Raw genomic sequence first — 15840 nt, forward strand, 5'->3', positions numbered from 1 at the left:
ATGGATGTTGGTGTATTGGTCTTGCCGTATCCTCTGTAATTATTCGGTGCTTGGTTAGAGGCGCCCGGCCGACGCTGGACGTCGACGCAAAGGAGTCGTTGAACTTGGCCAATAGCGTAAGAAGGCGCTCTCGTTCGTCCTGCGAGAAAGCAGTGCTAACGTCAAGTACAGGAGCTGGGTCTTGCCTAGACGCTTCTTCGAGTAGTGAACAGCAGCCACGACCATCCGCAACGGCGTCAAAATAAGCCACAGCCGTGCCCTTGGGAAGGTGCCGTCGTTCTGTGCTAAAATTTGTGAGCAACAGGTTTGTGCGCCCGTCGGTGACATTCACGATTCCTCGTGCGACCGAGATACCGTGAGTAAACAACAACGTGGGTATTTGGTCGGCAACTCCTTCGCAACGGAACGGTATGTCACATGCTACCGAAACAAGGGCACACGATCGAGGGGGGATGACGACGTCGTCTTCTGTTAGACGAAATGAGTTGTGTTGCGGCGATAAGCAATGGACCAAACCGGAGCTCACATAAAACGTCACCATGTGGTCCGGGATGGTAATTACAGCGCCATATTCTTTTAGGAAGTCCATTCCAGTAATCAAATCCTTGCAGCATACAGGAAGGATGATGAAAGCGGCCACAAAAGAAGAATCCCCGATGTTAACTCTAGCAGTACATTTTCCAGTAGGCATCAGTAATTGGCCGCCTGCCGTCCTTATGTCAGGGCCTCTCCATGGCGTCTTTATTTTCTTCAGGTGGAGGACGAATTCCTGACTCATTATAGAGAAGTCAGCACCAGTGTCGACTAACGCTGTCACCGGCTGCCCATCCACGAAAACATCAATGTTGGCGCTCACAATTTCTTCAGTGTTTATCGGCTTCACGTCGTTCTGCAGCGAGAATGTTGGGGGCTTTTTAGTGTCTTGCGGTGGGCCTGCAACCTTGCCCCGAGAAGTCGCCGCCTTCAGTTTCCCCGACGGGGCCTGGGCGACCTTCGTCCTCGGAGCTCCGCAAAAGTACGTCCAGTAGATGAAGCCATCTGACGTGGAGGGGTTGGAGAGCGCGACCGACGGCCGAAATCGGACCGATCATTAGGCATGGACTCGTCACTCGGGTGGCTACTGGGGGTCCCTGAAAAGCAGCGTCGTCGCGGCGTAGCATGGCGTCATCATTTGCACGTCGACCATAGCAGCACGGACGTAGAGGTCGAAATGATGTGTCACGATGCCAGCAATGACGCGAAATATGGCCGGCGCCTCCGCAGTGAAAACAGAGTGGGCGCCTATCGACAGTGCGCCATACGTCGGTTCTCCGAAGTTGCGGCCGTCCAGTAGCGTCGTTTTGCGGCGGTGACCAAGACGCGGCGAACGACGGTTGGCGGTATGACTGGAGCGGCGTAACGCCTGCGCGCTTCGAAGCCTCCCCGTGTGGCGGCCACCAAGGAGCGGCTGTCGGAGACTGGTGGTACGGCGATGTGGTTGCAACCGGTGGTGGACATCGGACAGTGGCGGCGTAACTCAGGGGTCGCTGGTGGTCTTGAAGATCGGTTACCGGGAACGCCTGCCGGATTTCGTCACTCACCACTTCGGAGATTGACGCGACGGGTCTATCAAGGGTCGGTGCCATGATCTTTTGAATTTCCTCTCTGATGAGCTCTCTGACCAGCTCACGCAAGGAGTTCTGATCCTCGGCAGTCACTGCGGTGGCATTGATTGTAGTGCTGGCGGACAGTCGATCGTATTGCCTGCATCTTTGATGAAGGGCCCGCTCAATAGCCCTAGCCTCTTTGATAACCTCAGCGACAGTGACTGGTGGATTGCGCACAAGCCCCGCGAACAACTGCTCTTTTACACCCCGCATGAGGTAGCGCAACTTCCTATCTTCGGTTATGTTCGGGTCGGCTCTACGAAAGAGGCGGGCCATGTCCTCGGCGAACATTGTGACTGGCTCATTAGGCTGTTGCACGCGTAGCTCCATCATTTGCTGGGCGCGGTCGCGTCGGTCGGCACTTGCAAAAGTTTCCGTGATCCACTGCCGAAAGTCATGCCAGCTCGTGAGGCTACCCTCGCGGTTCTCGAACCACGGCCACTGTCGTCAAGGGCGAAATAGACGTGGGAGAGCTTTTGCTGCTCAGTCCACTGATTAATCTGTGCGACGCGTTCGTACTTGTCCAGCCATTCTTCACCGTCTTCGAAGACTGCACCGCGATAGCGATCGGGAACCAGTGGATGCAGAACGGTTACCTGTTGTGGAGTGGGAAACCAACTGGTTTGGGGTGCTTGTGGTGGACTGGTTTCGGCCATTGCGATATGTGTGCAGCTCCTGGAAAGAGGTGGTTGAAGAGCGGAGAACTCCGGGGCAAGGCCTAGCAGTCGACGGCTAAAGCGATGCATGGGTGTCGTAACTGGTGACAGTGCGTCCAGGCTAGATGAACTCCCATAAGGACTCCTACGCATCAGACGCGATCAGTACCCCGCACCTCCACCAGTGTCGCGGTGCAACGCGGACAGAACACAGGAAGACGTTCTTCACGAACAACCGGACAATCTTGTTTTGTCTTGTGTCCCAGACAGTGGCGCATACCCACTATGGGGGATCGGCCAAGAAGCAGGCGGTTTTTCGTATGCTTAGAAGTAAAGCCAAACTAGATTTAAATTGTGGAGCGTGAGACTAGAACTGTAATTTAGACGTATACGATGAAAATATTGTGAAGAATTTTGATGAAATAAGTTAACGTAAATAAATGAAATAATAGAAAATATTGATAATTTTAGAAAGTCAGCAAGGTACTCTTTTTGTATCTCTAATAAAATTGTAAATTGCAAGAAAAGCATCCCTGTGGCTTGATCCCAGTGAGGTCGCACCAAAAGAAAGAATGGTTGGTGAGGTTAGCGATAGCCCAAGTTTGGTGAATGAGTGTACTCTGTTCAAAAATAAAAAATAAACAGAGCAGAGACACGTCTTCTTCGTCATCACCTAATCTCGCTCTGACCCACTAGGCGGAGTCCGTTAGTGCTCCCATCGTCGTCGTCGTCTGCATAGAATGTACGCGTCAGTATCTTAATTTCCAACAGATTGTGCGCACAATCTGTTGGAATCTGTTATCTGTTATCAATCACAATCTATTATCTTCGCTTCCCAAACGCTTCCCTTCTCAGCCTTTTTACTGGGAGGCGCCTGCAAGCGGCGTTTTTTCCAAAGCGTCGGTACTAGGTAGAACCGAAAACGCATTCCGAGCCTCCGTTAGCTTTCGTTTGCCTTTTGTTAGCGTTTGTACTTTTCTCCCGTCCCTGTAGATTCCATTTTTGATTAATAAATACATTGCACATCCTGCTGTACCTACATGCGAGACGACAAGCATACTTTCACATAAGGTACGCAGTCGAGATCGGGTAGCCCGACCAGTCCGTCCGAGACATAGAAAGCATTGCCCGGGCCCGGCCCAAGCCCGAGTAAGAGAATCTCCAAATGGCCGGAGCCCAGCCCGCAGGCCGGGCCGGGTCCGGGCTTTCGGACCGGCCCGAGCCCGTGCACAGCTCTAACTCATAGTTCCCTATCGGCCTACGCAGTAGTAGGGTGTGCCTCACCTCCTTTGCAACCGCCGGCTGAGTAGCTACCACATTCTATTTTTCCATGTACCAAAATGAGCAGTAAGGCGAAGCAGGGCAAGGAGCGCCAGGACAAGTACTACTACTTGGCCAAGGAACAGGGATACCGCATGAGGTCCGCGTTCAAGGTTCTGCAGCTGGCCAAAAAGTTCAGCTTCTTCGAAAGCAGCAAGTACGTTACATTCTACGCCGCCATTAGAGCATCTGAATAATTTGACGCCGACGCAGTGTACTGGTTGACATCTGTGCCGCACCCGGAGGCTGGCTGCAGGTCGCAACCAAGCACCTGCCACTCTCGAGCGTCATTACCGGTGCCGACCTCGTACCCATCCGGCCCATCAATGGTGTCATCACGATACAAGCAGATATACGCACGACGAGGTGTCGAAACTTCATATCGCATAATCTCAGGGTAAAGTTGTGGACCACCAGGTCATCTGCCTCAGGGGGCCCAGGTCGATGTCGTGCTACATGATGGCGCACGCAACGTCGGTGCCAACTGGAACCTTGACGCATTCAACCAAAATGTACTTGTGCTAGAGGCTGCCAAGCTGGCGGCACACGGGCTGCGGAAAGGTGGCGTATTCGTGGTCAAAATATTCAGGTGGGTCACACTACCGCAAAAAAGTATCTGACTTTGCACAGGTTGGCGGATTACAATTCACTCATATGGATGCTCGGAAAGGGTTTCGAACGTGTCAAGGTCACGAAACCGTCCAATAGTAGGAACGTTTCCGCGGAAATCTTTGCTGTATGCATCAGATTCCGTACTCTCAAGGCGCTCGACCCCAAACTGTTCAACTGCGAATATGTGTTCATATCTCAGCGTCAGGCAGCGAAAGAGAATGAGGATAACGAACCGGCGAAGGTAACTTCGTTGAGCCAGCTGCTGTGGCAGTGAAAGAAAGTGAACAAGCAAGGGTACGAGGAGGCGATGACTTCCGAGAGCACAGTGTTCTCGACTTCCTGACCTCTGATAACCCGCCACAAATATTAGTTTCAACACATCGCTTCTCTTTCAAGCCACTAAACGGCTTAGATGAGGAAGAATCTAAAAAGCACGCTGCCCTGCTCAAGGCAGTGGCAGCCAGCACTCTATCCACCGAGGAGGTGAAGCTACTCTGTTCTGACCTTAAGGTTGCCGCACGAGCGGACCTGCAGCACCTGCTCAAGTAGCGACAGAAAATATGCCGCGAAATATTTCCTACCGATAAAGTATCCAAGACACCGAAGGCCGACATTATCGCGAAGGACGAAGGTGGAGACGCTATTGTCGTCAAAGACGCTGGCGAGGAGCGGATGGGTAAACCGAAGGTAAGGAGGATGCGCTGCGAAAGCAACAAATGGAACTTGCCGATCGGCTGCGAAAGGACCAGCGCCGGTCGGAGCGCAAAAAGCGCAGGGCTCTAATGAAGCATAAGAAGGTGACGGCAGGTAATTCAGTTATCCTCGGTAACGACCCGGAACTGTTCTCTCTCAGCATACTGAAGGGGCGTGACCTTGACGAACTGGAGGAGCAGAACGATGACTCGGGATCTGATTCAGACAAATTCGATGCCGAGGCAGCCACCACGGTAGGCACTGAGGCCACCACCCCCAGTGTTGCAGTCGCTAGACCCTATGCCATCACCTCCGACGACAGCAACTCGGATGCCGACAATTAAGATGCCGATTACATGGATCTACAGTTTGAAACCGACTCGGAAGCCGAAGAAGACATCGATACGGGCGATGTTCTCGCCATGGAAGTCGATCTCGAAGTACAACACGAAATGGCGAACCTCGCTGAGGCTGAACGCGCGAAGCCGGCCAAAAATCTCACGCGTAGGCAGCGTGTTAACCTTGAACGCGGAGCTGAACTGTCATCGCTACTTGAGAGCATGCAGTACGAGGCACGGTTGACTGCGCATCAGAAGATGCAAGAATCTGAGGCTGAAGACGAGGGCGAGGCATCGGAGGATGGTGAGGAAACACCTCATCATGATAATTCGGAAGGCGATAATACGGATGATGACGGTGATGAAAGCCATGTTTCAGACGTTGAAAATAATGATGATGGGTCTGAGGACAGCGAGGCAGTATCTCGCATCGGACGTCGGCTCTGACATTACAGAGGCCAAGCATACCCGCTATTTCATCTCCAGCGTCAAAAAAAAAAAAAGACGCTTCTAAAAAGGCAACCGTGACTGAATCTGAGCAGAAGGCCAAATAAGCTATGGAAGATGTGATGGTTTACCGTCGGTCCGACCAGGACATCTTCCATAATAAGCCCCGGGAGACTGCCAGGAAGCAAAAGAACAAGGAACCCAAAAAGGCAAAGGCATCGAAGAAGGAACCAAGCTTTGTCGTGGTTCCGGCTGTATCAGATGCTGACGCTGGTGAGCGACTGCGTGATGTGGTCGAACGTGAACTGACCCGGGACAAGGCCACCATCGCGGAAGTTGAAGCCATGGGCTCTCTCTTGGTCAACAAGGGTACAAGAATGGCACTGATAGATGGTGCGTACAATCGGAGTACGTTCGACGATGGAGATTTGCCATCAGGGTTTGCCGAGGATGAAAAGAAGCACAGCAACTACGAGGTGCCTGTTACGAAGGATCTGATGAAACGCTACAAGGCCAAACTATACGAGTTGAAAAATCGCTCGATCCGTAAGGTGCTAGAAGCACGCGGACGCCGCAAGATGCGAATGGAACGCAAATTCAGGATTATCCTTCCTCGCGTAGAGGCGCTGCAGAACAGCGATACCGCAAAATCGGACAGTGCGAAGAAGCTGCTCTTCAAAGTGCAACGTGCTGCTACGGACAAGCGCGAGAAGGTCTACGTGGTATCGCGCCGGGGAGGCGTGGGCGCTGCGTCACCCAGTGGTTGTAAGGGATCACGCAAGGCGGTCAAGGCGGTGGACAAGCGGATGAAGAAGGACAATGTGCGGCAGAAGCGGAAGCCTCGCTCGCGCTCTCGCATGACCCACATTCACTGATACCCTTCGATGGTAGAGCAATTTAAGGATGAGATACAGTTAGTGCGTTCCCTCTCCCTGTGCGAGTCGGTTGACCTGCTCGGCCGGGCTCAGCCGACCCGGAACTGCGGTAAGCACATGGTATAAACGACCGCAAGAAGCCTTAGAAATTTCGTAGGCTCATCGGTGACAGCTGAGGACCTCGGTGACAACTTTTTTTTCGATACCACGCCGATACCCTGTCCAGCCGACTCGGTAGTACCTTGTTACGAGAGAGAGAGAGAGAGAAAGGCAAAGGATAGACAGGGAGTTTAACCAGAGATTATCTCCGGTTGGCTACCCTGTACTGGGGGATGATCAAGGGGATGCGATAGGTGAGAGAGAAGGATTAAAAAAATAATAAAAAACTAAACACACGGACGTACACACAAACTGTTTCTGTGAGCACTGTCACGCAGCCCGCAAAGGCGTTCCTAGTGTTATGCAGTTTTACCGTACATCCCTGCGTCACACTGTGAAGTTACAATCTGTTAGAAAGTGCAGTGTCTTTTAAATACCGCAGCAGCGCCTTCATAGCCGATCGCGCTGATGTTCGCGTAGGCCAGTTTCCAAGTATCTTGTTTTCTGTCATTGGGCGCTTGTCCAGTTTGTCTAGGGTGGCTGAGAGGACTGCTCTTTGCGGGTTGAAACGAGAGCACTGTCAAAGAAGGTGCGCGATCGCTTCATTGCACCCGCAGAACTCACAAAGTGGGCTGTTGGACATTCCGATAAAAAAGGAGTACGCATTTGAAAATGCTACTCCAAGCCATAGAACGAACATAGTTGTAAATTAGGGTCCAGGGTATGTAGATGTGCCCTTGTGAAATCGGATGAATTGCACTGAGCTAATGTCAGGTCGTGTGCAAGTACGGCAAGTTCTTTCGCTGCGTCGGTTCTCGTAAAAGGAATGGCAACGCAGTTGACGCCGTCATGGGCAGATCGGGCAGCTGCGTCTGCTCGATCATTGCCATGTATGCCACAGTAACTAGGCAACCACTGATATATGATATCGTGTCCTTCGCCAACTATGCGATGGTGTGCTTCTCTGATCTCTGCGACGAGCTGTTCATGTGATCCATGGCGCAGTGCTGAGAGTACACTCTGTAGGGCTGCCTTGGAATCACAGAAGACTGACCATACATGGGGTGGTTCCTCCTGAATTAAATGAAGAGCCGCACGCAAAGCTACCAGTTAGGCAGCTGTTGTTGATGATACATGTGACGTTTTTAGCTGTATTTTGACGGATCTTGTTGGTATCACCACAGCAGCAGCTGAACTTGCAGATGTGACTGAGCCATCGATGTAAACGTGCACCTGGCCACTGTGCGCCTCATGTAAAAGTTCTAATGTGGTCTGCTTCAGGGCAAACGATGGCATGTTAGCCTTTTTCGTGATTCCTGGGATGGTGAGGCGTATTTCAGGTCTGTGCAGGCACCATAAATGTGAGGATGGTCTTGCTGCAGGCATGTAGTTCGATGGCAATGAGGAACGATTGGCAACAATTATACGACTGATAGTTGCGTGTGGCCTTTCTGCGGGTAGAGCGGCAAGATGGTGAGAAGGTAGTCGGGCAACGTGGCGAATATGCTCTCGGAGAGCGTCGGTTATCAAGTACGTCGATATTGGGTGATCTCGAGCTATGACAATCATTGCCGCTGTAGACGCACACCTCGGAAGACCGAGGCACGTCCTTAGGGCTTCAGCTTGTAGTCCCTGGAGTACACGCAGGTTTGTTTTTCAGGTGTTACCAAGCACAGAGAGGCTGTATCTTGCGAAACCGAGGAACAAGGCGTTATAAAGCTGCAGCATTGACCGCACCGATGTGCCCCATGACTTTCCGACAAGAAATTTGAGGAGAAGTATTATTGTCATCAACCTCTTCTTTAGATATGAAACGTGCAGGCTCCATGATAGGTCGCGGTCGATAATTACCCCTAAAAAGCGGTGTTTGCGTGCATTTGCAACTGCTTGTCCGTTGACGCTTACAGAGTAACGCTTCATTGCCTTCCGAGTGAAAGTAACAAGGCAGCATTTCTTTGAAGACAGCTCTAAGTTCCGTTTTCGCAAGTACAGTGATGTTAAGGTAGCTGCCTTTTGTAGCCGTGCTCTTACCTGCACTCGTGTTACAGCATACGCCCAAATGCAGATGTCGTCGGCATAGATTGATACTTGAACTGTGTTGGGCAAGCATCTGACTAGGCCAACGAGCACTAGGTTGAATAGCGTCGGGCTCAACACTCCACCTTGCGGTACTCCACGGAACGTTTCGTGTTGAGTCGTGGCGCCATTCTCGGTCATCACGAAGAAATTCCTGTCGGTCAAATAACTGCACAGCCAGTGAAAAGTGCGGCCACCGATTCCAGCTTCAATCAGAGCCTCTGTAATGGCATAATGTGCTATATTATCATAGGCGCCTTTTATGTCAAAGAATAATGCCGCAGTGAGTCGTTTCAGACATTTTTTATGTTGAACAAACGTGACCAAATCGATGACATTATCTATGGATGAGCGCCCACGCCGGAAGCCAGCCATAGCATCTGGGTACACGTTGTAATTTTCCAGGCACCATTCCAGGCGAGTCAAAATCATTCTTTCCATTATTTTTCCTTTGCAGCTGGCCAGAGCGATGGGGCGGTACGATGACAAATCTAACGGTGATTTACCAGGTTTGTAAGCGGAACCAAGCGGCTGCATTTCCATTCACGTGGAACCAAACCGTTGCACCAAGACTCGTTGAACGGCCTGCAAGGGAACCGACCTACGAAATTTTCCCAGCCAACCGCAGCTGCAAGGGTGGCGAGCTTCCCTGAAGCGACTATGGAAGCTTTCCCCACCTACCGCGGCGACTCGTTTTGTAGGGAAGGTGGTGTGCAGCATCAACACCCCCTCGGCGCCGCTATGACTAATCCCGGTCGGCGGTAGTGGAATCGCCAAAGTCTTCACGGTTAGATTTGAGGAAGGGAATTCCCGGAACGAGATGCTTTGCGGTACCGGTGTAAGCAGCTTTGAAGACGCCAGACAATGGACAGCCGCGGCGGCCATTGTGCGAGGAAAGCTCGAGGATTAAGAGGCCGCACCTCTTAATCCTTGAGACAGCTCTAAGTTCCGTTTTCGCAAGTACAGTGATGTTAAGGTAGCTGCCTTTTGTAGCCGTGCTCTTACCTGCACTCGTGTTATAGCATACGCCCAAATGCAGATGTCGTCGGCATAGATTGACCACGCCGAGGTGCTTGACCCGAGCCCGATCTGCCCATGATCGTGCTCGGGTCAAGCACCATGTCTCCAAGAAACCACTCACCTCGGCGTGGTCAATGAAACCTGTGCAGAAGTGTGTGTAACCCTTCCCTTTAAAGGCGGGTCGGCTACGATGGCTTTGAAGCTGCGAGTTTGTAGCAGGTTGAACGGCCGTTTTTCCCTCACCTAGGCATCTAGGGAGGACAGAATGTTTTTAAGCAGCTGTTGTGCGGCTGCTGAGAGTGCTTTCTCTCGCAGTCATGCTAGACTGATGAACTGCAACGTCCTTATGTAGATACTGTAAATAAACCCATATTCCTCGTTCTCGATGAGAACAAGTCTATCTTCAACAACGTCCTCAGCGTGGATGAGTTGGACGACGGCATGGGCCAGCTACCACGTAATTCATGCCCGACTCCAACCCTTACAACCTGTGCAACCACATTAGCCAGCCGCGCCGCTTTCTGCCGATCAAGAGGCACGTATCGCAGCACTAGAAGCAGATGTATGTACGTTTACTAAAGGCACAGAACGCCCAGTTGACGGTGAATACGTGTGCCCTCTACAACACGCTGATGCAGCATGTGGAAAAGCTACGCGCTGCGCTTCGCGAGCGCGTGACCGAAAGTACCGAGTATAAGGCCACAGATCATGTGACTTCGTCTTCTGACGGCGGTAACAAGGCGCAATATACCGTCAGAGTATCATGCGACATGCACATCATCAAAGACGACCCCGGCATGCAGCTTCATCACCAACATACTCATCTTGGTGGTCACAGGCTACTCTATTTTCACCATGCTGCCAGGTAAGCCAACCCGCAAATTGCCCCTGAATTAAAATACGTAAGTGAATCTATGAGCGTTCGAAGGCAGCGTAAGATGCGCCAGCTTCGGCTAGACAACGCACAGATGACGGAGGCCGATCTTGTATACATTGAGAACTATCGCCTCCCAGAAGATGAAGAAAAGGGTTGACCTTGGATCTACAAAACGGCCTGGAAAGTTGCGGTGCGTACAGATGGCGCCTACATCGCCGTCCTCTATCACAGAACGGTTGTATATCGTGCAAAGCCAAAAACGGAGTGAAATGCTCCTGTTGCCCCATGTTGACATTGTCTTGTATCACTGGCTGTTTAGCATGACATTGTTGCCATAAACATGAACCCAAATATCTAATTTGTACACTGCGATATCTATAACGAGGTTTCAAGAACTATAGTGGCACCATGACTCCTGCTTCGTCGATCGTGCCGCTCAGCCAGTTAGGACCACCGATTCGTGCGTAACCTTCTGCAATGGTGAGCCCGAATTGCCCTGCAGACCCGGTGGTTATACGTGGCCATCTCACGCCACAGAGGTGTTCGAGCTTCAATTTCTCCACCGCGCTCACACCTCGGAAGGACGCGATTGGCGGGCAGATCCCATCATAACTCTTAAAAGCAATAAGGTTGCGAAGAACACCACCCCCCGTAGGAGCTATACAGACGGTAACAGCAACCTTGGTCCACACCAGTGGGCACAGCGCACAAGACGTTCATTTGAGGAATCGCCAGCCGTTTGTGCGCAGGCGCGAGTAAAAGCGGGCGCGAGAGCGAAAATCTGGGGGCTGTTGCTCCTCTGCCTAGGCACTATACAGAGGAGTTTTCTGAGCTCGTCTTGAATGCGATTGTCTCCTAGCCAAGCCGGCATTGCGGAGTGCGGTCGACTTTACGCTCCGCCGCTGGCTGCCTGCGCAGTAAGGCATTGGGCACGGACTCCCCTGTGTCTGAAGGGGCAAGGTTCTGACTGGTGCTGCACAAGTCACGGGTCGCTTTTTTCGTCGCGACGAAAGATTAGATTTTTTGCAAGCACTGTTCCAGGAGGGCACATGTAACCGCCAAACGGAGGCCTCACTAGAGCACCTGAGGTTATAATAAAGCAGGCGGCGCAAGATCTCCGGGGCACCCAAGAGGTAGCGGGGGGATCAAAGCTGGAAGCAGGGCGACCCGCGGGCTGGGGCCGCGGTGGCCGAAGCGTGCCAGGGGGCGTTCGCATAAAAACTGGCTGTCCGCTACCGCGGACAGCCGATCTTATACACCCCTGGTACGCGCAGGTCTCGGCGAGCCCCAACCCACGGACTGGTCCGGGTTCTAGATTTGGTGCCCCGTTGCCGCTTTGGTGTTCTGGAGGCGCCGCCAATAATGCGAAATGATGACAGGTTGTTACAATTAGTAAAAAAGAGGACTGAATAAGTATAATTACGTCCAGCCGCCAACTTGTGACGATAAGTTGAGCACTACCGTGCCCCGCGATTTCTGCCACACCAGTCAGATTAACTTTCGCTCTGAATACGTCGGACAGACTTTCTCACACCTGCGGCGTTGGTGCTGAGTCGGTCATCGTCACCGGTGGCCTTTCACCCGCTTACGTTCAACCGCGGTTGCTAATGCGTTCTGCCTTCTAGGTTTTCAATATATGCGGCCCGGGCTCTACTACAGTCGCAAGCTATGATCCGCCACGACTGACTTATCCCGAGCGCCGCAGGTGCGAGCAAGCCTGTCTGACACAGCGGTCACCGCATCGGGCGTCCGTGCCTGCTGCTTCACCCATTTTACCGTGCCGGCAGCCAGCGTCCGAGCGTAAACAAACTGGACCCCACTCCGCAATGACGGCACGCCTAGGGACAAACGCCTACAACACGCGCTAAGAAACCTCCTCCGCAGTGCCTAGGCAGAATCATATTCAAGAAACAAAAGCCCCCAGGTTTACGCTCTCGCGCCCGCTCTTACTTGCGCCTGCGCAAAGACGGATGGCGATCCCTCAAATGAACATATCGTGTGGTCGTGCCGCCTGTCAAGCTGCTAGCCGCAGCTAGGGTGGCTACCGCAGCCGCATTTTTCTTGATGTGCTCTGCCACCTAGCGGAATCGGCGAAGCTCCATAGCCCGGCCGCGAAACGGCTCGAGTGTCCAGTCTTGTCGTTTACTAGGTTACTCTGTGATGGAAGGCCTGCGAAGTGCACAACAGGAACGGCCAACTCACTGATCTGGTTTGAGACGGAGTGGCATATCGAGCGAGCGAGCCAGCGCTCGAAAGAACAACGGAAGAGATGGCGGCTAGCATTGAGCAGTGCGACTAGTTATCTCTTCGTCCACATTTACATATTTTCCTATTTCCTCATTATTGCTTACATTTCAACTTCAACCACAGCTAATCACCCCAACGCTTTCCTTGGCTTCATTGGCGTCTTGGCTTTATATGGGCGTGTGTACATATATATATATATATATATATATATATATATATATATATATATATATATATATATATATATATATGTGTGTGTGTGTGTGTGTGTGTGTGTGTGTGTGTGTGTGTGTGTGTAACTGTGTGTATATGTGTGTTCTTAAAGTAACTTTTGAAATTGAATTGAAATTTCTTTATTCATAATAGATTACAGGTTATAAGGAGCAATGATGTAGAGAAGCAGGTCCCATAGTCAATGACTGCATCGGGACTTCCTGTTATTTATAAATATACTTTGACTAAAGCAACGACGAGCACAACATTAAAATCACATACAAGGAAACATGGCATTGTTTCCTTGTTAATTTTGGGGTTTAACGCGCCAAAACCACTTTCTGATTATGAGGCACGTCGTAGTGGAGGACTCCGGAAATTTCGACCACCTGGGGTTCTTTAACGTGCACCAAAATCTAAGTACACGGGTGTTTTCGCATTTCGCCCCCATTTTGCCACGACCTCGTCCTCAGCAGCCTAACAACATAGCCACTGAGCAACCACGACGGGTTTTCCTTGTTGCAATAGTCAATGCCACACAACACCAATAGTCAATGCCTTTCCCAGCATCTCAAGTGGATCCTTCCTCCAAGTCACGAGCTCCGTTTCAGTACTCTGAAGCGAAATTTTGCTTTGCTGCCTTCAATCGCTCGAAACGTTTGACTGACCAGCGAGTGTGACATCCTTGAGTCTACTTTCATCCGCACTTCTGTTTCTTGAATCAGTACAGTGACGATAAACTTTGTGAGCTCGTGAACTTCGTAAACGGAGTAAAGCTGTTCTACTTCGTGAATCGGTCTGCTTGCCGGGTTTTCCTTTCTTTGCTGTTTTCTTTTCCTTGCTTTTGTACAGCAGTCCGCTTTAGACTTGACTGCGTTTACTTTCCGAAGAGACAAGCTCTGACGTTACGGCATGTTTTCTTGCAGTAGTGACATGCCGCATAACTAAACTTGCAAATTTCAGAACTATGCTTACCGTTGCAGCGGTAGCAGGCGGATTCTGTGGTCAAAGCCGGTTGCCTTCTGCGAGTTTCGTGGACGGCCGCGGGGTTCGTGCAGCTCGCGTTACTGTGGCTCTGTGTCGTCAGTTTTCGTTGCTGTCGCCGAATTTCTTCCGCTGTCACAGCCGAGCCGTTCGCAACAGCGAATGTTACGTTCCCGTCTGGCAGCATGCGTTGTTGAACCGCCTCGTTGCTGATGCCGAAGACGAAACGGTCTCTCATCATCTCGTCCAATGGAAAAGTCTCGCCTCCAAAAACGCAGTTTTCAGCCAGTTCTCTCAGCGCTGTCACGTAGTCTCTGACGCTTTCACCTTGGGCTTGGTTACACTTGTAAAATAAATAAAAAAACACCCAGAACCGACGGCCTCGGATGCACGTGTTCGCGGACCGACTTCTTGATGCTATCGTAGGTTGCAGCTCTCGACCTTTCGGGCTTGACCATCGTCACGATGAGACTGTACGTTTCTTCGGCGCAGGAGCTGAGCAAAACCACCCGCTTTCTTCGTCCTTTGAGAGCTTGTTGGCTTTGCAGAACATTTCCAGTCGCTCTGCGTACTTGTCCCATCACGCGCTTGTACCCGAGACGTACGCCTCGAAGCCGCTGACTGGCAATGCCCCGCACGCATTGGACAGGCCTGCGCCGGCCCGCTGCCTACCTCGTCGCCAACTTGTGACTCGGGGCCACATGATCAGCAACTGATTCAGAACCGTTATTCAGCATGCGATTATATGAACGCGCGCCCACGCTCGCAACGCTTTAACCCATGCAAGAAGAAAAGGACGTAAAATGGGACGACATCAATGTGGTCCTTGGTTACGGCAAGCGCGTCCTCTTTTAGTGCACTGCCTTCGGTTGTTTCGTGCCACGTTAACCAAGATGGCTACAAACAAGCAGGACCCTCGTTTAAAAAGTTAAAGATGACGAAAACCGACAGGGCAGAAGAGCCCGAGCGTCAATAACTGTGCCGGTTAACGCATGGAAAAATTCAACCATTGTTGGCGAAAAACAAAGTGCAAAGTATTTCACTTACCAGAAAAAAATGTTGTTCGAACGGTGTGACATACGCACATACATCGTGAACAACGAAGGCGGCGAACGCAGATCCCGCCATTGTGGTAGAATGACGTCGGCGAAAACGCACAATACAGCCGATGTCACGAAGGAATGATGCAATACACACCGCAAGCAGCCCCAGCGCAGCTAAACGATGCGAGTTAATATTCAAGAAACGTACAAATCAGCTGAGAACCACACACAACTAGCATAACGCAATCAACCGAAGAAGCCACCGAGGCAGTTCGTGCGCTAGCGGCCGTTTCAACGCGATAACGTTAACGAGACCGTGTCACAGAACATTCGGCGTCCCGCGTCGGACGTCTGACGTCACTACGGTACAGACATTTTCGAACCAGGCATACCCTGGCCTTCCATCTGACGCAAAGAATTTACTGAACTATTTAAATTTCCCTTGTTAAAATACGAAGAAAAATCGTAAACTACGAGTCACACACAACCTACAGACGGGATAGCTCTCGTATTGTAAATTGTATATACAAGAAAAGATAACTCTGCTAAGCGAAAACTCTAACAGACCCCTTTTCCAAAGTTCCCTACACCGCATAGAGCGGACACAGCGTCCGTCCTTTGCCTACGCCTGCGGGTAAATATATCGGGAGGGCACGGATAGGCGCGCCCGCGTCCTTGAGGCACTTCCAGGTGG

The 15840-nt window shown here is 51.4% G+C and overlaps 1 pseudogene; it reads left to right on the forward strand.

Annotated features, from left to right (window-relative positions):
* The first annotated feature begins 3642 nt into the window (after positions 1–3642).
* LOC139052190 (uncharacterized) lies at positions 3643–6587 on the forward strand (annotated as a pseudogene).
* Positions 6588–15840: the final 9253 nt, after the last annotated feature.

This window comes from Dermacentor albipictus, unplaced genomic scaffold (genome assembly GCF_038994185.2).
Source record: "Dermacentor albipictus isolate Rhodes 1998 colony unplaced genomic scaffold, USDA_Dalb.pri_finalv2 scaffold_19, whole genome shotgun sequence".
NCBI lineage: Eukaryota > Metazoa > Arthropoda > Arachnida > Ixodida > Ixodidae > Dermacentor > Dermacentor albipictus.